This window comes from Macrobrachium nipponense, chromosome 39 (assembly GCF_015104395.2).
Source record: "Macrobrachium nipponense isolate FS-2020 chromosome 39, ASM1510439v2, whole genome shotgun sequence".
Taxonomy (NCBI): Eukaryota; Metazoa; Arthropoda; class Malacostraca; order Decapoda; family Palaemonidae; genus Macrobrachium; species Macrobrachium nipponense.
The window spans coordinates 48,419,876-48,445,610 of record NC_061099.1 but is presented as its reverse complement, the minus strand read 5'-3'; the positions used below and the strand labels follow the sequence as shown (position 1 = coordinate 48,445,610).

General features: G+C 45.4%; 2 protein-coding genes across 2 annotated transcripts in view; both read right to left on the bottom strand.

The window, feature by feature from the left end:
- The window catches only part of LOC135210327 (uncharacterized), a 702,311-nt gene that overhangs the window by 434,220 nt on the left and 242,356 nt on the right, over positions 1 to 25,735 (bottom strand).
- The window catches only part of LOC135210325 (poly [ADP-ribose] polymerase tankyrase-1-like), a 331,749-nt gene that overhangs the window by 110,080 nt on the left and 195,934 nt on the right, over positions 1 to 25,735 (bottom strand). The window lies entirely within an intron of this gene.

Sequence of the window (25,735 nt, the reverse complement as noted above, 5' to 3'; positions counted from 1 at the left end):
AAATTACAATTTCTTAAAAAAGAAATGATAAAAATTCAAAATTCAACGTGAAATGACAGTTTCTTGAAAAGTTTAGATCGAACGATTCTCTCTCTCAAACACATCTGCTTTGCTGTTAATCACTTTTACTGGTCATTTTCATCAAAACCTATTTCAGCAACAGAAAAAAATAAATGATCAAATGCCAAAGGTGAGTCAAAACAAGTTAACCTAGAAAAAAATTCTTACTTCATTCAGCAATGAAGGATTTCAGTTGTCAACTGCTGCCAAAATGGAAGTTGCTCCTTCCTTCGTCTTTAACTTACGGGCAAGCTTTTTAGTTTTGAGAAAATAGGTCTTCCTCTTCGACTTCTAGGTAGATGCATACATGATGCGGATAATTAGAATACATTTCGCAGATCTGAATAATACACACTGCACTATGACGTCACAAATGCATGAGGCAGAGCCTTCCGTTTTAGCTAATGGCTGAGCAGGAAAACTTTCTCTCACATTCTCCCTTGGAGGAATAATAGTTTTTTTCTCCATGCATTCCCCCCACCCCTTCTCTCAGATACCAGCAAAACACCCCCCACATCTAAAGTAACTGAAAAGACAATAGATTTGATACGTTTTGCAGCGTGTGACTCACAGACTTTGAATGGCTTCGCAGATACAGAAAATCTATTTTTGAGAACTAGCGACCACATAAAAGGGGAATCGCACATTTCGAACATGCATAATTCGGGACCAGACTGTACTTTGATTTTCTTCATCATCCATGGAGGTGGAGAATTTGAGGGTGGGTGCATGTTTACTCTGAAACCATTAGATTCTAATAATCTGTTAGCTCTTATTGGAAAAGGTGGTTCGTGATTATAAATAAAAAATATATCTCGCATGCCCAAAAATCTTCCAGTATCACTACACTGAATGTGGCTATCACCTATTTTAAGATCTGTATTGTTTCCATCTTCTATTTTTGTAAACCTAATTGCTTGGGTTTTCTCTACAAAGAGCCTAAAGTTTACTGGCACAGTCCAGTTGTGGATGTTTTTGATGGCTTCATCAAGAATTCTTTGTAGATGATGAAGACTGCTTGACAACTATATAGAGCAAAGTCGTTTCCATACAAGCTATTTTGTACTCCCTGTGGTAACTGTTTTAGATGTCGTTAATAGCTAGAGCAAAAAGTCGTCCACTAAAAACACTCCCTTGTAAAACTCCACAATCTAAATTGAAGGTGTCAGAATATACATTACGTATTTATTCAAGTTTGAAAAGTTCTTTAATGTTTAAAATTCTCGATAAAATTTAGTAAGTGCCCTCTAAAACCCTTTTCATGTAAGGACTGAAAATTGAGTATCTCCAGGTAGTATCATATGCCATTTGGATATCAAAGAACATGGCAACTGTAAATAGCTTACGTTCAAATCCCCTTCATATATAATTTTCTAGGTGGGAAAGTGAATCTATAGGTGGGAAAGTGAATCATCCAAAGTACATCTTTCAGATTGTGAACCAATCTGAGTTGAAGAGAAAACCTTATTCTTGCATAAGCACCACTTTAGTCTATAATTTACCAATTTTCTAGCAATTTACATGGACAACTTGTTAAGGATACTGGTCTATAGTTATTTGGATTGCTTGGATCTTCCCTGGTTTGACAACTGGTATGATTATGGCATGTTTCATGCTTTTGGGAACAAGTGATTTACCCATTTCTGGGTTCAACCTGTGTCGACCGGTGAAATGTTCCTGTAGCACACATTTTTAGGTATAAATAGATGCTAAATATACCAGAGAAAATAGCTACATGGAATGCTGGAGTTACTACCTCCAGCTCGCTCACCCATATAGGGTGTCGGGTATAGTACAAGGGTGAGTGGAAGCCACTACCACAGAATCTTTGCCAATTAGAAGTTTCCTCTCAAAACCCCTCTCTAGATAGGTGCCGTTACAACGTCTACCTTCAGCTCGCTACTACTACTACTCCTGCCCGAAAGCTCCATTCCTGATTTAGCACTTCTAGTGTTCGCATGCACTTTTTTCATTTTTTCGCTGTCCCCAGGAAGTGTCTTTTGGCGAAGCATGTCTTCTCAAGAGCTCCAAGCTTCTTCACCTAAGTTGAGTATCCCATATATCGTTTTTGAATCTCGTGGGGGCACGATGCATCCAATTTCTGGGCTTGACCTGTGTCGGCCTGTGAAATGGTTCCTTTGATACTATTTCTGAAGAATAAATATTGCTATTCATCCTAGAGAAAAAAGAAACAATATAATGCCAAGATAAATGGCTCGCTCACTTCTTATAGAAGTGTCGGTATAGTAAGGAGCGAGTGGAATCACTACCAGAGGTCCCTTGCCATTTAGCTTCTTCCTTCGACAAAACCCCGAACTACGGAAGGAGGAGCCGTGCTACAGCTCCGGTCTACTACTACCGTGAGCGCCTCCGCAGCCTGGAGACGTCATTCCTTTCGATAGTGCGCGTTACACCAAACGTTAAAATTTTTTCGGTGCTGTGTTTCGCTATATTGGATTTATTTCAAGATGCTTCAACTTCGCTTCTAAGTTAAGTACTGTTTGGGGTTAACTGATCTCATGATGATGGACTTCGTTGTTTTATACATATTCGGAGCCTTATCGGCCGGTATGCCCCTCGACCGCATGGCGGTAACGGGTTATCTCTTTCTGTCTTCCATACCGTTAGAGATTCCCTTTTTCTCAGTACTTTAGATATGGTTACTATACATAGTCTCTATAACCTTTATGCAGTTAGTTTTTTTAGTTAGGCCTCCACGGGGCACGCTCCGACCGCACGTTTCGGACCTTAGTCTAGCTACGCCTTACATTGTTAGGAGTTTTATCAGTCACTATTGAGAGTCATATCATCTTAATTATTCTGATGTTCTTCTCTTTCCTTCTCTAGTTCCTGATTACCTTTAATAATATTATAGGTACTAGGTTTGGCTAACATACACCATGCTTCGGTATGGCGATTAGCTTCCCTGTTATAATTTATTTTACCGTTAAGTTAGGCTTTCATACCCCAATTGTCGATTGGTGATTAGCCTGCCCCCGTTTTCTTGAACTAGAGGTTAAATTAGGTCTAACATACCCCTTTCTTCGGATCGGCGATTAACCTAATTTTCTGTTTGCTTAGCTTCGTGTTCCCCGTGTTAGTCTAGCTTTAAGATATCGCTTTAATTTTATTGATTGATTATTATAAATAATCCTATTTATATCAGTGATATTGATGTTGTTCCGACGGTTCTTCCCCACCTCGTATCTTTCACCTGGCTGGGAAGACCACCGGTTTATCACGGTGAGCCACCCGGTTACGGGGTCCCCCTCCCGTCCCCCCATTCCCCCCCTCCATATATTGCCATCCACGTCGATGGGTGATGACTCGTTTCTCACAGCTAGCGTCCGAGTCTGCATGAGAGGGGGTGACTCACGGGACTGGTGGGGATCTCCCCTCCCCTACTGGTACTCTCACTCGTCACGTGCCTCGGGGGCTCGGGACCTCCTCCCCCCTTCTTCTCCGTCCTTAACTGGCCGCTCTGGGGGAGGGCTCCCCTACCCCACATTCTTCCCTACTCTCTCTCCCCCTCAGTTCAGTCCGGCAGGTGTCTATCCACCGCTACCGAACATAGAGATGGGGGGGAGGGAACCACTGGGTTCCTATCCACTTAGGATAGTTCACACGAGCACTTACTGATATAAGGGGTTTTTTATTTGTTTTATTTTGTGTTATTTAATGTTTAGAATCTTTTGCGTTACTCCGGTGGGTTTTTTATTTCCGCCTCTCGTACTATCCCTTGCTTCGTTAGAAGTTTGACATTGCTCACTCAATATTAATTAACTCCGGGCCATACGGAGAACTCCGGGCCCTACGGAGTCTATTTTTAGTCATATGACAAGTAACTTTTCTACGTAATATTCATGCGTAGATCTCTATCCGTCGGTCCTACTCCGGCACCCACGGATAGTTTGCTATTATTCCACCGGAGGTTGTCATTGGTACTCATGTATCCTTTGACTTACAGATGTTGTGCCAGGAGATTGGGTGCAGTGCCATCCTCCAAGAACCCGAGCGGCCATATAGTATGCCGTTCTCATGCAGGATGTGCAGTGAAAGTGGAGGATTTTATCGTTTGGCATCATGAAGCTTGCCAAAACCTGCTACTTGCTAGTAGGAGATGCCTCACTAGTAGTAAGTTTCTTAGCACTTTCTTCATTCATTCGTCACCTGGAATACTTGTTGTTATATTATACCTTTCACATATGAGACACATATTCATAATCTCAACACAACAGACATTCCTCCCCTATCCTCTCCCTAACTCTAGACCCTTTTTTTACAGTGGGTTCTGATGAAGAAAAGAAGAAAGCTTTGTCGACTCTCAAAGCTTGGGTAGGGGGTTTTGGCCGGAATTCTAAGGGCCGCCCCTACATTCTTACCCAGGATATGGCGGACCTAATATTACCCAGGAGCCAAGAAAGGAATCAGTGGTGGACCCGATAGCGGCCGACCCCTTTGCTGGCCGACCTTCAAGTCATGATCTCCCTACAGGAGGGGGATTTCCCAGAGGACGTTGCAGAAGAAGACGTTGCGGCAATGAACCTCGACGTTGAACCCATGGCTATTGACTCCATGGGTACAGGTAAGGGTGTAGTAGGGGCAGCTCCTCGTGGGTTCTCAGGGCCCTTTCCTGAATTCCCTTTCTCCATCACCTTCCTTATACTGATCCTTCTACTTCCACTTCTTTCCGGGGCTTCACTGAAGAGCAGCGGTCTGTCCGTCCTAAGGCTACTTCAGTGATCCCCAAGGCTAAGATGACCGAGGAGAAACTTAAAAAGTCTCTCCCCAAGAAATCGGTCATCCTGACAGACACTATAACTCCGGCTCACCACCCCGGATCAGTTAGGTCAAGGAGGCCTCTTCCTCTGCGTCGAGGTCCCCCAAACATAGATCACGTAAGGATCGGGCTCAAGTCCCTCTTTTTGATCCCGAATCCTTTTGTTTTCGGCTAACATTCTGGAGCAGTGGGGGAGTGATCGTTGGGGCCTTGGTTGACAACAAGGTCGGCTCGGTGCTCTCCCAGCTCTCCAGTTCTGTTACGTCTTCCGGCCAGTCGATCCAATTGCTGGCGGAACGGCTGGCCGCTCAGGAGAATGCCATCGCCGGGATCCAAACCTCGATTGCGGCAGGTTCCCCTTTCCATCGTGCCACTTTCCCTCTTCAATGCCAGATTCCAGCCAACTGCGGAATTGAGGGCGGCCAACCCTTGGAGGATCGCTTCGTATGCCCCGTTTGTCAACGGAATGTTGACACAAATCGAAGGCATAGGAACTCGAAGGCGTGAGGACTTCGAGTTCCACCCCAGAGACCTTCAACCACCATTCATTGGCTACGTCCGACTAACGGAAGCAGCGATGATGAGAGAGGACAAGGTTCCCAAGGAAACAGTGATCCTTCCGAGGGAACAGGCACAGCAGACTCTAATGAGAAGTCTGGAAGAATGGGGGTGTGAAAACACCCGCATCACAGCCTTTAGATTTCACCCCAAACACCCTTTTTTACTCCGGTGGAAGGGACTCCGCTACCACTGACCCTTAAGGTAGTGGAAGCAACCTTTCAGGCCGCCCTGAAAGACGAGCCCCACCCCCTGCCTCACTACGAGAGACGGAACCCACCTCTCTCTTAGTCCCAGGCTCCGAGACGTTACTTCGAAGGGGCAGTTCCTACTTTCTCAGTAGGAAAACTAAAGGCGGACTGTGCCACCTCTCTCTTTAGTGAGAGACTCCCCAGGTTGTCGGACTCTCTCATCCAGATGGAGTTACGGGGACGCCCGGACTAGGCTCGCGAGATCCCATTTCCTCCATGACTATGGCGGAGATGACGGCTCTTGTATACCAACAAGAGCCGTTATTTAAAGTTTTGGCTAAAGGTCTGCTGCACACCATGCAGTGTGACCTTTACGACTTCCTCATAGCCAGGAGAAATTGTAGGAAGCACGTTCTGGCGGAAGCGTACTATCCGCCATGAACCGATAAACTGATTGCTTCTCAATTTGGGGAACGGACCTCTTTCCAGCACCAGTAGTAGCAGAAGTCCTTCATGAGGCTTCTAAGGTCAACCAGTGCCTCAAAGTCAGGTGGGGACTGTAGCAAAGCGGAGGCAGGAATCTTACTAAGGTCCTAACCCAAGGAACAAGAAGAAACCAAGGAAGTTCTCTCCCTTCCAGCCTTCTCAACAAACGTTGGTTCAGGCAGTCCCAGCATCACAAGGGCACCATCGTCGAGGGTCAACAACAAAATACCTGTTCTGACCCCTCAGTCCCAGCAATCTCAACCCTCCACTTCCTTTGCTGTCTCGCCAGCCTACAATTCCAACTATGAAAGCAGAACTTTCAGGCTTTCAATAGGTTTGCGAGAGGCAGCAGAGCAAGAGGTGCCTCTCGATTCAGAGGATCCGGCAGGGCTGCTCAACAGGGGAAGAGGTTTCCGAGGAGCAAGAGGTGGCCGCCCCTCAGCAAACCAGCAGTGAGAATCCCAAGGTAGGAGGGAGGCTGTACCTCTCTCCGCCAGCGGTGGGGGTTCAGCCCTTGGCTCAAAGTATAGTAACAAAGGGACTAGGTTGGAGTTGGCTAGAGGGCCCTCCTCCAACCAACAGATTCTATCAAGCACCAACAACAGAATTGGTAGAGTATACCGAAGACCTCCTTCTCAAAGGAGTAGTCTCAAGAGTCAACAATTAAAATTTCAAGGACGCTTGTTCAGCGTGCCAAAGAAAGACCCGGTAAACCGAAGAATCATCTTAGACTTGTCCCATCTGAACTTATTCATTCATTGCGACAAGTTCAGGATGCTGACCGTTTCCCAGGTACGGACCTTACTTCCCCATGGGGCCGTTCACAAACCTCTATAGATCTTACAGATGCCTACTATCATGTTCCCATAGCCAGGACACTTCCGTCCATTCCTAGGCTTCAAAACTAGGCAACAGATCCTACTCCTTCAAGGTAATGCCATTCGGGCTCAACATAGCCCCAGGATCTTCACCAAATTGGCGGAAGCAGTAGTGCAAGAGCTAAGGAAACAGGGAATAATGTTAGTGGCTTATCTGGACGATTGGCTTATCTGGGCAAAGAACCCCAAAGAATGCAAAGAAGCAACGGTCAGAGTGATCAAATTCCTGGAAACATTTAGGTTTTCAAATAAACAACAAAAACCAAGTCCAGACTAACACCGGAATCTCGATCCAGTGGTTAGGCTTCAGTGGGACTTACAATCGCACAACTCTATCAATTCCGTCGTTGAAAAGAAAAGAAATTGCAAGAGCTACAAAACAATTTCTCAAACGACAACAAACATCCAGGAGGTGCCAGGAGAGGATCCTGGGCTCACTCCAGTTTGCATCAGTCACAGACGTTCTGCTCAGAGCCAAACTCAAAGATATAAACAGAGTATGGCGCTCAAGAGCGAATTGCAGATCACGGGACAAACTAGCTTCTATCCCAGCAATCTTACGGAAACGTCTCCGCCCCTGGACGGAGACAAAGAACCTTTCAAAAAGCAATTCCTCTACAGTTTCCCCCTCCATCATTAGTGATCCACACAGACGCCTCACTAACAGGGTGGGGAGGATACTCCCAGTACGAAAAAGTTCAAGGAACTTGGTCGTTAACATTCCGCCAGCTACATATCAATGTACTGGAGGCCATGGCAGTATTCCTCACACTGAAACGACTCCCGTCCGCCCAAGAACTCTCATTTCAAATTAGTTCTGGACAGTGCAGTAGTAGTACACTGCATCAACAGGGGCGGATCCAAGTCAAGCCACTTGAACCATGTCATGATAGCCATCTTTTCTCTGGCATGCAAAAAACAAAATGGCACCTGTCAGCCACTCACCTGGCAGGAGGTCAAGAACGTTCAGTAGCAGACGCTCTATCACGCTCGCCGCTCCGTTGGAAATCGGAGTGGACACTGGACAGGAGTTCATTCAATTGGAATCAGTCTGCAAGTCCCCAGAACTCCAAGTAGACCATCTTCGCCACGGAGTCAAAAACCACAAAATCCCTTGTTACGTGGCACCCAACCTCGATCCTCTAGCATACGCTACGGATGCAATGATCCTCGATTGGAACGAATGGAAGAATATTTACCTCTTCCCTCCGGTGAACCATTCTCATGAAAGTTTTAGACAAACTCAGGACATTCAAAGGCCAAGTAGCTCTAGTAGCTCCCAACTGGCCCAAGAGCAATTGGTTCCCTCTACTCCTAGAGTTGAGACTCCGACCACTACGGATTCCCAACCCCAAACTAACCCAGTTAGTGCAAACTCAGACTGTGTCCGCTTCCTCAAGAATTCAGAAAACCCTAACTTTATGGATTTCTGAAATTCGCAGCCATGAGGAACGCAGAAATTGATCCCCAGAATATCTCATTCTTGGAATCAGATAAAAGAGAATCTACTCTCCGACAATATGATTCATCTGTCAAGAAACTAGCAGAGTTCCTTAAGTTGTCAAATTCTCAAGTCATGACAACGAACCTAGCCATAACTTTCTTCAGATCATTGTTTGAGAAAGGCTTAGCAGCAAGCACTATCACTACGACCAAATCAGCTCTTAAAAAGATCTTCCAATTTGGTTTTAGCATAGACCTTACGGATTCGTACTTTACGTCCATACCAAAAGCTTTGCTAGATTAAGACCATCAACGAGACCTAAATCAGTCTCTTGGTTCTTAAATGATGTCCTCAAACTGGCCTCGGACATTAACAATGACTCTTGCAATTATATATCCCTCCTGAGGAAAACCCTATTCATTATAAGTGTTTAGCCTCCGGAGCTAGAATATCAGAACTGTCAGCTTTATCAAGGGAACCAGGCCACATTGAGTTCCTCCCCTCAGGGGAAGTCCTTTTATCCCAGATCGCCATTTTCTAGCCAAAAATGAAGACCCACAGGACAGATGGTCCTCGTTGCGGAAAATTCCTTACCACTACCTCAAGACATTTCCCTTTGTCCTGCTCAACTCATTAAGAGCCTACCTAAGCAGAACAAACTCTGAAATCTTCAGGCCCATTGTCATTAGGAAGGGAGGTGGTACATTATCCCTAAAAGGGATCAGGCAACAAATTTTATACTTCATTAAACATGGGCCAATCCAGAGTCCTTTCCTCGGGCCCACGATGTTAGGGCGGTGGCCACATCTATTAATTATTTCCAACACATGAATTTTGGCGATCTTAAGAAGTATACAGGCTGGAAATCTCCGACAGTTTTTCAAACGGCACTACCTAAAACCCTTAGAAGCCCTCAAATTTCCAGCAGTGGCAGCTGGAAACAGTTTCTCCTGATTCTTAATTTTTACTATAACTTCTTGTAGCCTTCCCTTCTACCTGCCCCATTGCACCCTTACTTAGTTTAGTCGCCTCCATGTATTGGGTTACCTTGAGTTTGCTTTTGTTCATCCATTCTAATCGGATTTCAGTTCCATTCTTTTGTATATATCAACTTATATCTTGTCTTTGCCTAAACCTGTATTGTTATGTTTGTTGTTAGGCTAACTAATTTTAAGTGATAACCCGTGTTTTAGGCTTATACTTCCCTTAGGGTAAGACTGTAATTTTAGTTGATTATTATACTATTAACCTTACAAGTGTTAACTTTACCTTCTTAATTTATCTGTACTGTTCCTCAAGCTTGGTGTTTGGCATTCTCTGGTACTATTTCACAGGCCGACACAGGTCAAGCACAGAAAAGGGATTTTGACGAAGGAAAATCTATTTCTGGGCAACGACCTGTGTCGCCCTGTGAAACCCCACCCTGTAGTTAGATTATCCTCACCCAGCTTACCCCAAGCTTGGAGGCTATCTTCAGGAATGACGTCTCAGGCGTCGGAGGCGCTCACGGTAGTAGTAGACCGGGAGCTGTAGCACGGCTCCTCCGTAGTTCGGGGTTTTGTCGAAGGAAGAAGCTAAATGGCAAGGGACCTCTGGTAGTGATTCCACTCGCTCCTTACTATACCGACACTTCTATAAGAAGTGAGCGAGCCATTTATCTTGGCATTATATTGTTTCTTTTTTCTCTAGGATGAATAGCAATATTTATTCTTCAGAAATAGTATCAAAAGGAACCATTTCACAGGGCGACACCAAGTCGTTGCCAGAAATAGATTTTCCTTAGTCAAAATCCCTTTTTTAAAAATTCACCATAAATCTAAATATTGTGCTAGACACCTCGAATTTGTTTCAAAATTAATATAAATGACTGTATAGTACTAGATTGTATGAGTTTTAGCTTACAATTGCGTTTTTCAACTATTTCGGTAGAGTCAAAGTTGACCGAACGTGGTTTTTTTTCTATTTATCGTGATTTATATGCAAATATTTCAAAAAAGAGAAAAGCTACAACCTTCAATCATTTATTGTTGTATTCTACATAAATTTGCGCACATTTTCATATATTAAACTTTATGTAACGGCTAATTTTAAATGGTGCAAACATTTCGACACTCGCACGAAAAAATATCTGATTTTTTCGGAAGAGTTACCGAGCGGACGTAAGGAAAATGTTTTTTTTTTTTCATAAATTCACTATAAATCGAAATATTGTGCTAGAGACTTCCAATTCGTTGCAAAATGAAGGTAAATGATTGAATATTACTAGAATATAAGAGATTTAGCTTACAATTGCGTTTTTCGACCATTTCGGTGGAGTCAAAGTTGACCGAAGGTTGAAATTTTTGCACTTATCGTTATTTATATGAAAATATTTCAAAACTGATAAAAGCTACAACCATGGGTTGTTTTAAGTTGTATTGTGCATGAAATTGCACACATTTCCATATATATAAAACTTTATGTAACGGCAAATTTAAAATGGTGCAAACATTAGGACAATCGCACAAAAAAATTTATCGGAAGAGTTACCGCGCGGACGCAAGGAAAAAGTTTTTTCATAAATTCACCATAAATCGAAATATTGTGCTAGAGACGTCCAAATTGTTGCAAAATGAAGGCAAATGATTGAATATTACTAGAATATAAGAGTATTAGCTTAAAATTGCGTTTTTCGACCATTTCAGTAGAGTCAAAGTTGACCAAAGGTTGAAATTTTGGCACCGTTATTTATATGAAAATATTTCAAAACTGATAAAAGCTACAATCATGCGTATTTTTTTGTTGTATTCTACATGAAATTGCGCACATTTTCATATATAATACTATATGTAACGGATAATTTAAAATGGTGCAAAAATTATGTCAAAGTTACGAAAGAATTTTTGAGATATGTCACTGATACTTTTTTGTGCAATAAGAAAGAAATTCGCGCTTGCGCGCCTGCGTAACGATTGTAAACAAAACAACGCCTTGATCCGTGAACTCCCAGCAATTCCCAAGGCGCGTGATTCAAAAGTTTTCGGCTGGTAGGCCTATAAGTATTTTTCCGCGAATTTAAAAAAAAAACTTTTTTGAGTCGATGTATAATACGTCCAATCGGCATACGGGAGACATTTTGACTCGACGTTTAATACGTCCAATCGGCATACGGGAGACATTTTGACTCGACGTTTAATACGTCCAATCGGCGTAAGAGGGTTAATAACAAGTAAGTTGAAAATTATACTCGAAATTGCCTTTAGATGGTTAAATATGTAGTTGAAGTGTACTCATACCACCAGAATTAACTCCGGCATCATTATCTGACGATACTCATTTATCTTTTCAACTTACAGATGGTCCGATGCCAGGAGATGGGTTGTCCGGCCGTCCTGTACAAGCCGTATGGGCATGAGGTCTGCCGGTCTCATGCCAACTGCGCAATCCACTTGGAGGGACGCGTGGTCTGGCACCCGGAAGCCTGCATGGTGTGTTACGATCTAGTAAGGATCGTAACAGATGAGTCGGTAGGTAGCATACTCGCCTCGTTCTGACCCTGAATTTTATGTTACACATTTAGTTTGGGAAAATTCCCCGGCATTGGGGAACCTAATTTGGTTATTTCTTACAGGTTGATCTGGCGCTCAAGACCTTGATGTTGGCCCTTAAGGCCTGGGTAGGGGGGGTTTGGTTGGAACGTGGGAGCCGGCCAACCCTACGTGCTGTCGGAGGAGTTATGCGCCCTCCTCTACTCCAACGCCCTAGTTTCGGCAGCAGTACCGGTGGGAGTAGTGGCTCCCATCACTGAGTGTATCTGCCAGGAGACCCAAGCCCCCCCAGGAGGACCAAGAGGGCTTGTGTGATGTTTTGACGGAGGAGGTGGCGGCCATCAGCCTGCACCAAGAGCCTATGGCCACCGAGGAACAGGACGTAGGTAGGGAGGTAAGTGAGGCAGGTAGTTGTGGGACTAGTCTTCCTTTTAGTCCATCTCGTTCTTCTCCTCCTTCCTTTCAGGGCTTCCCTGTGAAGCCCACTTCCACTTGGAATAGGTCGGGCTCGGTAACCCCCAAGGTAAAAACCTTGAAGACGAAGTACCTGCCGAAGGCGGGTAAACTAACCAAGCCTTCTCCGGCAGACTCCGCCAGGTCGTCATTGGCTCCCAAGCCTTAGACTTCCTCAGCTAGAGCTACTCCCCCACCCAAGGGGCCGAGAGCTAAGTCTTCCAAAGTCAGACCGGCAGAGTCTGGCTTTGACCAAGAGGCTTTCGCTAATCTTCTCATGCAGAAGATGAGCAAAGTAGTGGACTCGAGACTCGAATCGATGTCCACTCAACTCGCCTCAGGTCTAGAAACATCGGGTCAGTCCATCTTGTCTCTGACCCAGAGGTTACAGGCCCAGGAGGAATTGGTGACCGGATTCCTCCACTCCGGAAACACACTGCACACTGCAGTCCTTTGTGGTACTGGACGTGTCCAAGCTTCCGCCATTCGAGAACAGCAACACGTAGCGGTTGGCTCTGCATGCCCCATTTTCAGAGGGCAAGCTTACAATTGAAGGTTGCGGAACCCAACCTGTGGAAGACTATGAGTTCTTCCCAGCGGGCCTACAATTCCCCTTCCCAGGCTACGCTAGACTAGCCGAAGAAGCGTTGGTCAGGGTAGACAAGGTCCCGAAAGAGACGGTTATCTACCCTAGGGATCAGGCTCAGTCGGCATGGGTCTGCACCCTCACGGAATGGGAGTGTGTCAACACCAAGTTGACACACCACAGAGGTTGCTATACCATGTTTGTAGCGCCGGAGGACGTTCCGACTCCTTGCACGTCAAAGATTGCAGAATTGACACTGCAAGCCGGAATGGAGGACAAACCTAAGCCTCAGCTAAAAGAGACGGAGGCTGCCTCTTTGCTCTTCCCCGGAGACCTAGTGTTGGGCTGGCGCTCCGGCAACGTTCATGGTGGGCAAACTCGACCCGGAGTGTGCCTCCGCACAATTCAGTGAACGTTTGCCTAGAATTCTGGACTCCATGGTTAAGGCGGAATTTGAAGCAAGATGGAGGCTGAGCTGATCACTTAACTCAGTCACCAATGCAGAGTTGACGGCTAAGGTCTTTGCAGATGAACCTCTACTCCGGGTCCTGACAAAGTCGCTATTACAGGCCTTTCAGTCGGACCTGTATGATTTTATAGTGGCTAGACGAGACTGCAGGAAGCATGTCTTTGCTAATGCTTCCATCAGGCATGAGCCGAACAGGCTTATAAAGGCGTTGATCTGGGGTGCCAACCTCTTTCCTGAGGACATGGTTAACAGCGTCCTCAGCAAGGCGGCTAGAGCTAACCAGAACCTTCGTGTCCGTTGGGGACTTCCCTTCAAGAGGAAGTTTGAGACCCCCAGACCACAATCGAAAGGTAGGAAAAGGCCTAGGAAGTATCAGCCTTTCCAGACCTCTCAGTCTCAGAAAAGTAGTGCAAGCAGTCCCTGTCTCCCAGATCAACAAGCCTTAAACATCCAAGGCGCAGCCACAACAACAGTTTGTTCTGCGCAGAGTCAACCGACTCAACAGCCTTCAAGTTCGGCCGCCCTTGTAACTTCCCCAGCTTTCAACGCCTCCTTTGAATCACAAGGGGTGTTTCAAGGCTTTAACAGGCTCGCAAGGAGTAGCAGAGCCAGAGGTGCCTTCCGACAGAGAGGTGGCTCTAGAGGCAGAGGCTTCAGAGGAGGCAGGGGAAGTAAGACCTCAACCAGTCAATGAGGCGCTGCAGACCTCCTCCACCGGTCAGTTTTCACCAGATTCCAACGACAGACCTTCTAGACTATGCCAAAGACCTTCTCCAAAAGAAGGCAATAAAGAAAGTCAGTCACCTGAAATTTCAAGGATGACTGTTCAGTGTACTGAAGAAGGACTCGGACAAAAGAAGTGATTCTGAACCTGTCCCGTCTCAACTCATACATTCAATGCGACAAGTTCTGCATGCTGACCGTCTCGCAGGTGCGGACCTTACTTCCCCGTGGGTTCGTCACCACCTATATCGATCTTACAGACGCTTACTATCATGTACCGATAACAAGAAACTTATCTCCGTACCTAGGCTTCAAACTAGGAAAACAAGCTTACTCGTTCAGTCATGCCATTTGGGCTCAACATAGAGCCCAGAATATTCACCAAACTAGGAGAGACAGTAGTTCAAGAGCTCAGAGCTCAAGGGGTAATGTTAGTAGCCTACCTAGACGACTGGCTCATTTGGGCAACCAAGGCAACAGCCAAAGTAATAGAATTCCTAGAATACCTGGGTTTCCAGATAAACAAGGAAAAGTCCCGTCTTATTCCGGCGTCTCGCTTTCAGTGGTTGGGAATTCAAAGGGACCTAACCACACACAAACTATCTCTCCTGCCAAAGAAGTGCAGAGAGATAGCGAAAGCTACGAGACAATTCCTCAAGAACAAACGGGCTTCTCGTCATACCCAACAGAGAATTCTAGGTTCTCTCCAGTTTGCCTCAATAACAGATGTTCTGCTGAAAGCCAGACTGAAGGATATCAATCGGGACCATGGTCGAAAACATTCCGCCAGTTTCACATCAACGTCCTAGAGGCAATGGCCCTTTTTCTGACCTTAAAACGACTAGCTCCAGTCAAGAACATTCATGTAAGACTAGTCTCGGACAGCGCAGTGATAGTTCATTGCATAAACAGAGGAGGCTCCAAGACGAGCAAAATAAATCATGTAATGATTGCGATATTTTTGTTGGCAACGAAAAATTATTGGCACCTGTCAGCTGCTCACCTGGCAGGAGTATGGAATGTCATTGCAGACTCACTATCCAGAACAACGCTGGAGTCAGAGTGGTCCTTGGACACAAAATCATTCCATTGGATTTGCCAACAAATCCCAGGCCTTCAGGTAGACCTGTTCGCCACGGAGTCCAATCACAAACTTCCGTGTTATGTGGCTCCCAATCTGGATCCTCTAGTTCATGCCACAGATGCGATGTCCATAGACTGGAACAATTGGCGGAAGATTTACATATTTCCGCCAATAAACCTCTTGATGAAAGTTCTGCACAAACTCAGATCTTTCAGAGGACAAGTAGCATTGGTAGCACCTAACTGGCCGAAGAGCAATTGGTTTCCTCTTCTACTAGAATTGAATCTCCATCCCAGACGGATTCCCAACCCAAAACTGACTCAAATAGTACAAACTCGGACTGTGTCAGCTTCCTCAAGAATTCTGAGTGCCCTAACTTTATGGACTTCATGAAGTTTGCAGCACAGAAGGATGCTAGTATTGACCCACTAAACATCCTGCTCATGGAGTCAGACAAAAGAGAATCAACACTCAGGCAGTATGATTCAGCAGTAAGGAAATTAGCCATCTTTCTAAAAGAATCAGATGTCCAGAAGATGACTATGAATCTGGCGATTTCCCTTTTTAGAACTCTGTTAGAAAAAGGCCTAGCCGCTAGTACCATTGCTACGACTAAATCTGCCTTGAGGAGGGTATTTCAGTTTGACTTTAATATTGATTTGACAGATTCGTACTTCTTGTCTATCCCTCGAGCATGTGCTTGTCTGAGACCCGTGGACCATCCTCACACGGTCTCCTGGTTTTCAAACGATGTACTAAGGTTGGCTTCAGATACTGATAATCAATCATGCTCATATATAACCCTTCTCAGGAAAACATTATTTTTAATGAGTCTGGCCTCAGGCGCCAGAATATCTGATCTGTCGGCTCTCTCTACAGAACCAAATCATATTGAATTCCTCCCGTCAGGAGACGTTCTGCTCTCCCCAGATCGGAAATTCCTAGCAAAGAATGAAGACTCACAAAACAGGTGGTCTCCATGGAAAGATTATACCTTGCTCCCACAGACTCATCATTATGTACTATCGTTACATTAAAAATCTTTATCTGGGCAGAACTTCTGAAAGGGTCCTCAGGTCCTCTTTTATTAGAGAAAAAGGTGGAATCCATTTTCTTTTGAAGGGAATCAGACAACAAATTCTTTATTTATTAAACAAGCCAATCCGGATTAGTCCCTCATGTCCATGATATCGGGCAGTGGCTACCTCAGTTAATTATTTTCTATATGAACTTCGAGATCTTAAAAATATACGGGTTGGAAAATTCCCCGACAGTATTTAAACGCCACTATCTGAAGAATTTGGAGACCCTTAAATATTCGGCAGTGGCTGCAGGGAGCATTGTCTCCCCTGAGACGGCCTAGTTTTATATCTCCATATTTGTATTCTATTATTTGCAATTTTATTTTTTCCTTTTTGTTACTCACTCTCACCTACCTGCCTCGCTTGTATTCCCTGCCTTTCTGCCTTATGTCCCGGTCTGGATTGCTCATCAACCCACTCCTGGACATGTACATAGTTCATAATTATTTGTTTTTTATGTTCATTACCTGTTGTTTGTCCCAGGATAGTATAGATTCGGTCATATTTTGATACTTTTTTACCATTTTGTAACTTGATATGCTTCATTGGTTATTAAAACTTAATTTTAAGAAAAAAGTTTTTTATTTTTTCACTATATATCTATAAAATTTTGTGATTACAAGCTTTGTAGGGCCAATTCTCTGATTACTATTTCACCAGCCGACACAGGTTGAACCCAGAAAAGGGATTTTGACAAAAGGAAAAAAATCTATTTTCTGGGGGAAGGGGGACCTGTGTCGCCAGGTGAACCCATCCCTCTCTTCTCCTGTCCCCCGCCCTTAGCTGGACCAAGCTTGGGTGCATAATTCAGGAAATGGAGCTTTCGGGCAGTAGTAGTAGTAGTAGCGAGCGAAAGGTAGACGTTGTAACGGCACCTATCTACAGAGGGGTTTTTGAGAGGAAACTTCTAATTGGCAAAGAAAATTCTGTGGTAGTGGCTTCCACTCGCCTTTGTGCTATACTCGACACCCTATATGGGTGAGCAAGATGGAGGTAGTAACTCCAGCATTCCATATAGATTTTTCTCTGGGGTATATTTAGCATCTATTTATACCTAAAAATGTGTGCTACAGGAACATTTCACCGGGCGACACAGGTCTTCCCCCAGGAAAAGGGATTTTGACGAAGGAAAAATCTATTTCTGGGGTGATTGGGCTCGTGTCGCCCTATGAAAGTATCCTAATATCATTCTTTCTAGGTAAAAATTAGCCCTAAAAATTTACCAGAGAAAAACAAAATTAAGAAAATGTCAGTAAAACTGACTCGCTCACTCTTAAAAAGAAGTTTGGCGGTATGATATAGGGGCGAGTGTGGAACACACCACGAGACAAACACCAATTAGAACTTCCTATCAGAATCCCTCCCAAGAGAGAGCTGATACCAACGGGCGATGCAGCCTCTACTACTATACTAGAGGACGCCACGGACAGCACGCCCCTAGCGGTCATCCTTAATTAAAACAGTAAATACATTGTCCTGCAAGGGGGAAAAACAAACCATAAAAAAGGGGGGGTTTTTCATAGGGCGACACGAGCCAATCACCCAGAAATAGATTTTTTCCTTCGTCAAAATCCTTTCTGGGCTCAGCTCGTGTCGCCTATGAAAGAGTACCAGAGAAACAAGACAGATGGAAAAGGAACAATGAAAAACAGTTTAAAAATGATGGATATAATATAAGTAAATCAATTACAGCATACAAATTTAAGCACTTAAACTAACTTATTTATAACAGTAAAAAATAGAATGTTAGTAAACTTAAAGTACTTAAATGGTAAATAAATAAAAATTACAGAGATGCATGTAAAATGAGGCAAAATTTGGGATTTACTTAACTAGAATACAAAATTATAAAATATATACCTACATGTGTCCTACCCTAGCATAAAAATAGGGGTAGGTACACTGAAATCCATCATTAATACAATTATTCCAAAATTAATTTATACAAACACATTGTGACTGAAGTTCATCATAAACACAAAATGGTGAAATATACAAAACATATTGTGTCTACCCTAGCATAAAATAAGGGTAGGTACACTGAATACATATCAGTACAAAAGTGGGTGTCCCTAGCAAAAAAATAAGGGACAATCCACTATATGATACAACGGCTAAGGCTATGATGTTGAGTAGCCTGACGGATAGGTTTGAGGCATGTTGGGTTGAAGTAGGTAGAAAGGAGACCTGGATCAATACTACAACTACTAAACAGTATCAGGGGAAACTATGTTTCCCGCTGCTACTGCTGAAAACTTTAAAGATTCCAAGGACTTAAATAATTGCCGTTTAAAGACTGTCGGGGATTTCCATCCCAGTATACTTTCTAAATCCTCAAAGTTCATATGTTGGAAATAATTAATTGAGGTGGCTACTCCCTGATATTCATGTGCTTTTGGAAATGACTGGCAGGGTTGGCTTGTTTAATGAAGTAAAGGATTTTGCTGTCTAATGCCTTTAAACTGATAAAGTACCACCTTTTTCTCTCATAAAGAGAGCACCTGAGGATCTAGAAGAAGTACGAGATAGAAAGGCTCTAAGAGTGATACTGGGGCAAGAGAGAAGGATCCTGTGAAGTGGGGATAACCTTTTCCTTTCCAGGAGCCCACCTTGCAAGAGGATCTTCATTTTTGCGCTAAAAGCTACGATCCGAGCAAGTAGAACTTCTCCTGATGGGAGGAATTCCACATGACCCGCATTCCCTGGATAGAGCCGACAGTTCTGAAATTCTAGCTCCTGAGGCTAGGCTTAATTAAGAATAATGTCTTCCTCAGGAGCATTATGAATGTACAAGATGAGTTGTCAGTATCTGAAGCTAGTTTGAGACATCATTTAAGAACCATGAAACTGTAGTAGGCCTCTGAGAAGGTCTAAGTCTAGCACAGGCTTTTAGGGATAGATGTGAAATAAGATTCAGTCAAATCTATCTGAAAAAACCTACTTGAAAGATTTTCTTCAAAGCCGATTTGTGAGTGGTAATCGTGCTAGCTGCTAAACCTTTTTTCAAACAAGGATCTGAAAAAGATATAGCCAAATTAACTGTCATGGTTGTAGTGTTCGATTCTCTCAAGAAAGATGCTAATTTTTTTAACAGCTGAGTCATATTGTCTATGGTTGACTCTCTCTTATCTGATTCTAGGAAGAGAATATTCTGTGGATCAATGTCAGCATCTTTATTAGCCCGCAAACTTCATGAAGTCCATAAAGTTAGGGTGAAGAGTTTTCTTGAGGAAGCGAACACAGTCCTCATTTGTACTGATTGTGACAGTTTGGGATTGGGATCCGTTGAGGTCGGAGACCCCAATTCCAAAAGAAGAGGATACCAGTTGCTCTTACGGCCAGTCCGGTGCAATTAGAGCTACTATCCCTTTTGAAAGACCTTAGTTTGTCTAGACTTTCAAGAGAGATTCACTGGAGGAAAAATATTAAATCCTCCTCCACTGATTCCAATCTAACGACAGGGCGTCCGTGGCATAAGCCAGCCAGGGGTCCAGGTTGGGGGCCACATAGCAAGGGAGCTTGTGGTTCGCTTGTGAGGCGAAGAGATCCACTTGGAGACCTGGGACTCTCCGGCTTACCCACTGGAATGACCCGACGTCCAGAGACCACTCTGATTCCAGAGGAACTGACCGGACAGGGCGTCTGCTATCACATTTCTTACTCCTGCCAGGTGAGTGGCAGACAGATGCCATTTGTGTTTGTTTTGCTAATGCAAAAGATGGCTATCATGACATGGTTCACATGCTTGGATTTGGACCCTCCTCTGTTGATAGCAATGAAACTTACCACTGCACTGTCCAAAACTAGCCTTAGATGAGACTTCTTCGGGGGAAGCAGTCTCTTCAGAGTAAGAAATACTGCCATTGCTTCCAACACGTTTATGTGAGCTGGCGAAATTGAACTGACCCAAAGTCCCCTGAACCTGTTTGAACTGAGAGTATCCCCCCACCCGGACAGGGATGCATCCGTGTGAATGGTTAACACTGGAGGGGATATTGAAGGGGGTACCTTCTTGGCTAAGTTCTTACTTTTGACCAAAGGCCGTAGTTGGTTGCGGAGGATCTGTGGAATTACTGACAACTTGTCTCGATATTTGGAGTTTGCCTCTTCTGACCGCCAAATTCGATTTTATCTTTCAGCCTTGCTTCAGAAGGATATCTGTTACCGAAGCAAACTGAAGAGACCCTATGGATCTCTAACCTGGTTTCTTCTTGACGTCTGTTTGCATTTGAGGAATTTGCCTGGACAGATTTTGCTATTTCTTCCGTTTGGCCACTGGAATTGATAGATTGTGGGAAGACAAATCCATTGGATTCCTAGCCACTGAAAATGAGATTCCGGAGTAAGTCTGGATTTCGTTTTTGTTTATCTGGAACCCCAGATTGTTCCAGAAAGTTGAAACTACCTTTTTGGTAGCTTCGAGACATTCCTCGACTGTTGGTGCCCAGATCAACCAATCGTCGGAGATATGCCGCTACCATGATTCCCTGAGCTCTCAATTGTTGTACAACCAATTCTGCTATCTTTTGTGAATACCCTGGGGCTACATTCAGACCGAAGGCATCACTGTTGAATGAGAATGTCTGATTTCCCTAGCCTTGAATCCTAGGGAATGGGCGGAAGTGCCTGGCTATAGGGATATGATAGTATGCGTCTGTAAGATCGATGGAGCATGTGACGGCTCCACGCGGAAAAGTAGGGTCCTTACTGCGAGAGGGTAAGCATCTTGAACTTGTCGCCAGCGAATGAAAGAGTTTAGCTTTGACAAGTCAAGATACCCTTCTTTTTGTTGAGCCTTTCTTTTGGCACGCTGAATAAGCGCCCTTGAAATTTTAGATGTTTGACTCTCGCAATAGCTCCTTTCTGAGGAGTTTCTTCCGCGTATCTATCAATTCCTTTTGACGGTACCTGATGAAATGATTTGATTGGAGGGGGGATCTTTGATCCAACTCCAGCCTAATCCTTTGGACACTATGCTCTGTGCCCAATTGCTGAAACCCCCACCTGTGGCGGGAAGAGGAAAACAGCCTCCCTCCTACCTGGGGAGCCTCATTGCTGATGGGCGGGTTGGCCACCACGCCCTCCTCTGAACTGTCTACTCCTCGTGCCCCTTCCTGCGCCACGCTGACGAAAGTAACCTCATCGCCCTACCTTCTCGGTTGAGAGTAGCCTTGAGCCTTCATAAGCAGGGTTAAAGGCCGGCGAGATAGCGTAGGAAGTGGATGGTTGAGATTGCTGGGGCACCAGGAGGAAAGGTTGGTTCTGTTTAGATGTGGAAGGTTGTCCCTGTTTGGGTAACTGGGACTGCCTAGCACAAATTGCTGCTGATGTTGGAGTTTTTTTTATAAGGCTGGAACCTCTTACCAGCCTTCTTTGGTTTCTTGCAGCAGTGGGAACGGATTCCTGTTTCCTCTTAGAGAAAATACCCCACCTAGCTCTAAGGCTCTGGTTGAGTCTAGCAGCTTCGTTTGGTGGACCTCGTTCACTGCGGACTCTGGGGAAGAGATCCGCTCCCCACATGCTTGCAGCCCAAGAGTCTATTAGGCTCATGCCTGATTGTGCACTCTTGTAGGACATGCTTCCGGCAGTTCCTCCTAGCCTGGAAGAAGTCAAAAGCGTCCGACAGAAAACCGTCTGAAACTGAGATTTCGCTAGAATCGTTGAACAGCGGTTTCCGAAGCGTAGGAAAGAGCAGCCATTTCTGTAACGATGAGAGAATTGAGGGACCTGCCAAACCCTAGTTCGCGCATCGAAAACTCTGCCCTGGATTAGGGGAATCCGGCAGCCTAGGTAATTTCTCACCGAACTGGTCCATGGCGCAGTCCGGCTTGAGTTACCCAGCGTGAATGTAGCTGGCAGGTTTTCCACAAACTCTCCGAAGGCGGGGAAGAGTGGAGAGTAGACTCCGACTCCCTCAACTGTGGAATGGGCTCATCCTTGGAGGACTGCCTGAAGAGCCTTCTCCACCAATTTCGTGGCGAACGGAAAGAAGACCTCCTCTTCCGTCGCGAAAATAGTGAAGGGACTCTTGTAGGCCTGGAGTCTAGTGTTAGTACACTCCCAGTCCTCAAGGCAGTGAACCCATTCCCGCTGGGCGTGATCTCTACTGTAAAGAACTGATCCTTCGAGATTTTGTCTTCTCTCGTGAGAGCCGTGGCGTCAGCCTAGCATAAACCCGATGAAAGGCTGCGTCAGACCCGGAGGGTAGAACTCGAAAGTCCTCCAATCCTCGAGTACCAAACTCCGGGGATAGAAAATCATTCCGTCCTTAAATGAGCGTAGGCAGCTACTCTCCATGGGTTCTCCATAGAGAAAGCTGGCAGGAGTCATAAGGTGGAAGTTTGAAGAATCCCCGTGCTAGATGCAGGGGAGAGGGGGAGGAGCCTGAGCTAGCCCAGCCACTCGGTCCTCATTCTCTCTCATTCTATTAGAGAGGTCCTGGATTGACTGTCCAGTTTGAGACAGACTGTTCGATAATTGCGCGAACATCTGATCGAAACGCGTTGCCCAATGCGGAATTTGGGAAACCTACTAGCACCCCCACCTGTTCCATCACTCCTGGTGAGACAGTGGAGGGGAACGCAGTGCTGGTGCTTGCTACCCCTGCCGGCATAGCCGGAGAGGAGGCAGCGGAGGCGGAGAAGGCAGTGACTCGGGTGGTAGCGCGAGCCTTCTCCTTCGAAGCCTTGCTTCTGGAGCTCTTCGACTGGGAAGAGCCCGGCTTTGCCTTCACCGCATCGGCATAGGAAGTCGACGACTTCCTAACCGAAGAAGACGAAGACGACTTCCTAGAAGTCGACTTAGACAAGGTCTTCGGTTCTCTCTTTCCCTTCTCCTTAGGAGGTACAGAGAGAGCGGGAGGCGAATAGGGATCTCGGATCCCACAAAAGCCTTGGAAAGAAGCGGAAGAAGAGGGGACAGGAGAAGATCCAGGAGCGCCCAAGGAAAGACCTTGAGCGCCGACAAACCTACCTCAACCAAACAAAATCCTCGCTAACTACCGCCATTGGCTCAAGGTTCAGGTCCAGGGCAGCGACGTCCGGAACCGACTCCTGTGAGGCTACGACCCCAAACGATTGCTGGAGGTCTTGCTGGATGGAGGCTATCAGTGGGGCAGCGGACAAGGGGTCGACGTAACCCGTCGACTTGCCCGCGGGGAAGATCTGGATGGCCAGCTTCCTATCCAAAATGTAGGGCTGGCCCTTGGCGGCGTTTTTTCCAAAGCCGCCCACCCACGCTTTCAGGGTGGCGAGGGCGACTTCCCTCACCCCGCTAGCCTGAAAGAAAGGTGAGATTAGCTGCCAATTGTGGAACGGGGTTAACAAACTTACGACTAGAAGTTCGTTAGTAAAATCATAAGTAAGCCTTTAATGGACTTACCCCATCTCCCAGCTGACCGAGCCAGGTCGTAGCATATAGCGCAGGCTTCGGGGTGCCAGACAATCGTCTCGTTGAACGACGTGGCACACGGGGCGTGAGACCTGCACTCGTCATGTCCACAGGGGTCGTAGAGCGTCGCGTTACAGGCCGGGACCTGGCAGTTGGTAGCCTGTAAGTGAAAAAGTACATGAGTACCAAGTAAACACTTACAGCCTAACATATGCTCCGCTGGTGCCGGAGCGATAAAGTTAGATAAAACCAGAGCCCCGCCAAAATACGTGTGGTAACCAGGTTGGAAGATAGGCTATGGCTCCGCCAATGGCGGAAGCACAAGAATCAACCAACTAGGAGTGGTGTAATGGAAAACCACGACGGAAAAAAAATGGGGGGCCAATGGGGTTGAAAAAAATAATATAATAACACACAATTCATTGTAAAATATCTATAATTAGGGTATATCCTTAAATAACAAAAATAAAACAACTTCTCTCCGCCGTCTACTAGAAGAGTGCGTAGGTAAGGGTAAGCTCCCTTCCGATAGCGGGGGAGAGATATAAGGATATAGTAGGCAAGCAACCGACCACTCGTAGTGCCCACCCTCCGCCCGCTAGCGGAGCCAATAACCTAATAACCAAAGGTGCCCCGGCTGCGACGGAAGGCTCCTTACGTATCGTGAGGTGGCTGAGCAACTGGGGAGGGGGGAGGAAGGTCCCGGCGAAACACACGGCGGGAGCGAGAAAAGGGGGGAGGGATGGCCCTACTCCTCCCCGCCTCACCAACTACCCGCATGGAGACCCGGTACCTCATAGTGGTCGCCCTATAACCCCCCGCTGGGGACCCCCTGGTCACCTCCGAGAGTGTGAGAGAAGGCGATGAGGTTGTCATAACAACGAAGGGGTCCCCCAGCTCCTCCCTATATCAGAGAGGGAGGGAAGGGGCAGGGTAAGGTGCTATGGAACACGTGACCGCAAGTGGCCTAGGCCGCGAGCAACACAACCGTGGTAGGGCCACGTGAACCAAGCTGTACCAATAACATGGAAACAAGCACCTAGGCTAGCCTAACACCTAAATAATAATAATAAAAATAACATGCGAAAGGTGGAAGACACTTTTAGTAAAAAGAGAAAGAAGCCCAGGAGGAGGCAGACTGTTCCAAGAAACAGGAGCCTACTCGGAGCCAGCGATAGCCGATGTAGAGAAGAGCCGGGATGCTGGGCCGGAAATAATAATAATAATAGCCTAAATACCAAGCTAAGAGAATGGTAGGAGGGCTGAACTAGCTAAAACTCGATGTAAAACAATGAATGTGATAAAGTAAGCCCATAAGTATAAGAAGTCCCAGTATGGAGGACCGGGAATTCTTAACGAGGGGCGGCATGGCCGCCACGAGACAACCGGGAAAAAACCGTATATGACTATTAAGAGGAAAATACTGGTACCCGGCAAGATAAAAATACGGTAAAATGTTACTTATGAGTTACTTAACTTAGCCGTGGCAATTGCTGAGCGTTCCATCGTAGATAGTACGAATAAATCCAAGAAAACACGAGCACAAGAAAATGGCGACTTGTCGCTGGTGCTAAAAATTAAGGATGACCGCTAGGGGCGCTGCTGTCCGTGGCGTCCTCTAGTAGTAGTAGTAGAGGCTGCATCGCCCGTTGGTATCAGCTCTCTCTTGGAGGGATTCTGATAGGGAAGTTCTAATTGGTGTTTGTCTCGTGGTAGTGTTCCACACTCGCCCCTATATCATACCGACACTTCTTTTTAAGAGTGAGCGAGTCAGTTTTACTGACATTTTCTAATTTTGTTTTTCTCTGGTAATTTTAGGCTAATTTTACCTAGAAAGAATGATATTAAGGATACTTTCATAGGCCGACACGAGCTGAGCCCAGAAATAGATTTTTCCTTCGTCAAAATCCCTTAAATGGTTATAAAACTGCAATAAGTATGTATTTGCTAAAGGAGTCAGGTTTTTTTATTATCTCAAAATGTATGTTGTCTTGGCCTGGGTCTGCCAACCTCCTTGTACTCTTT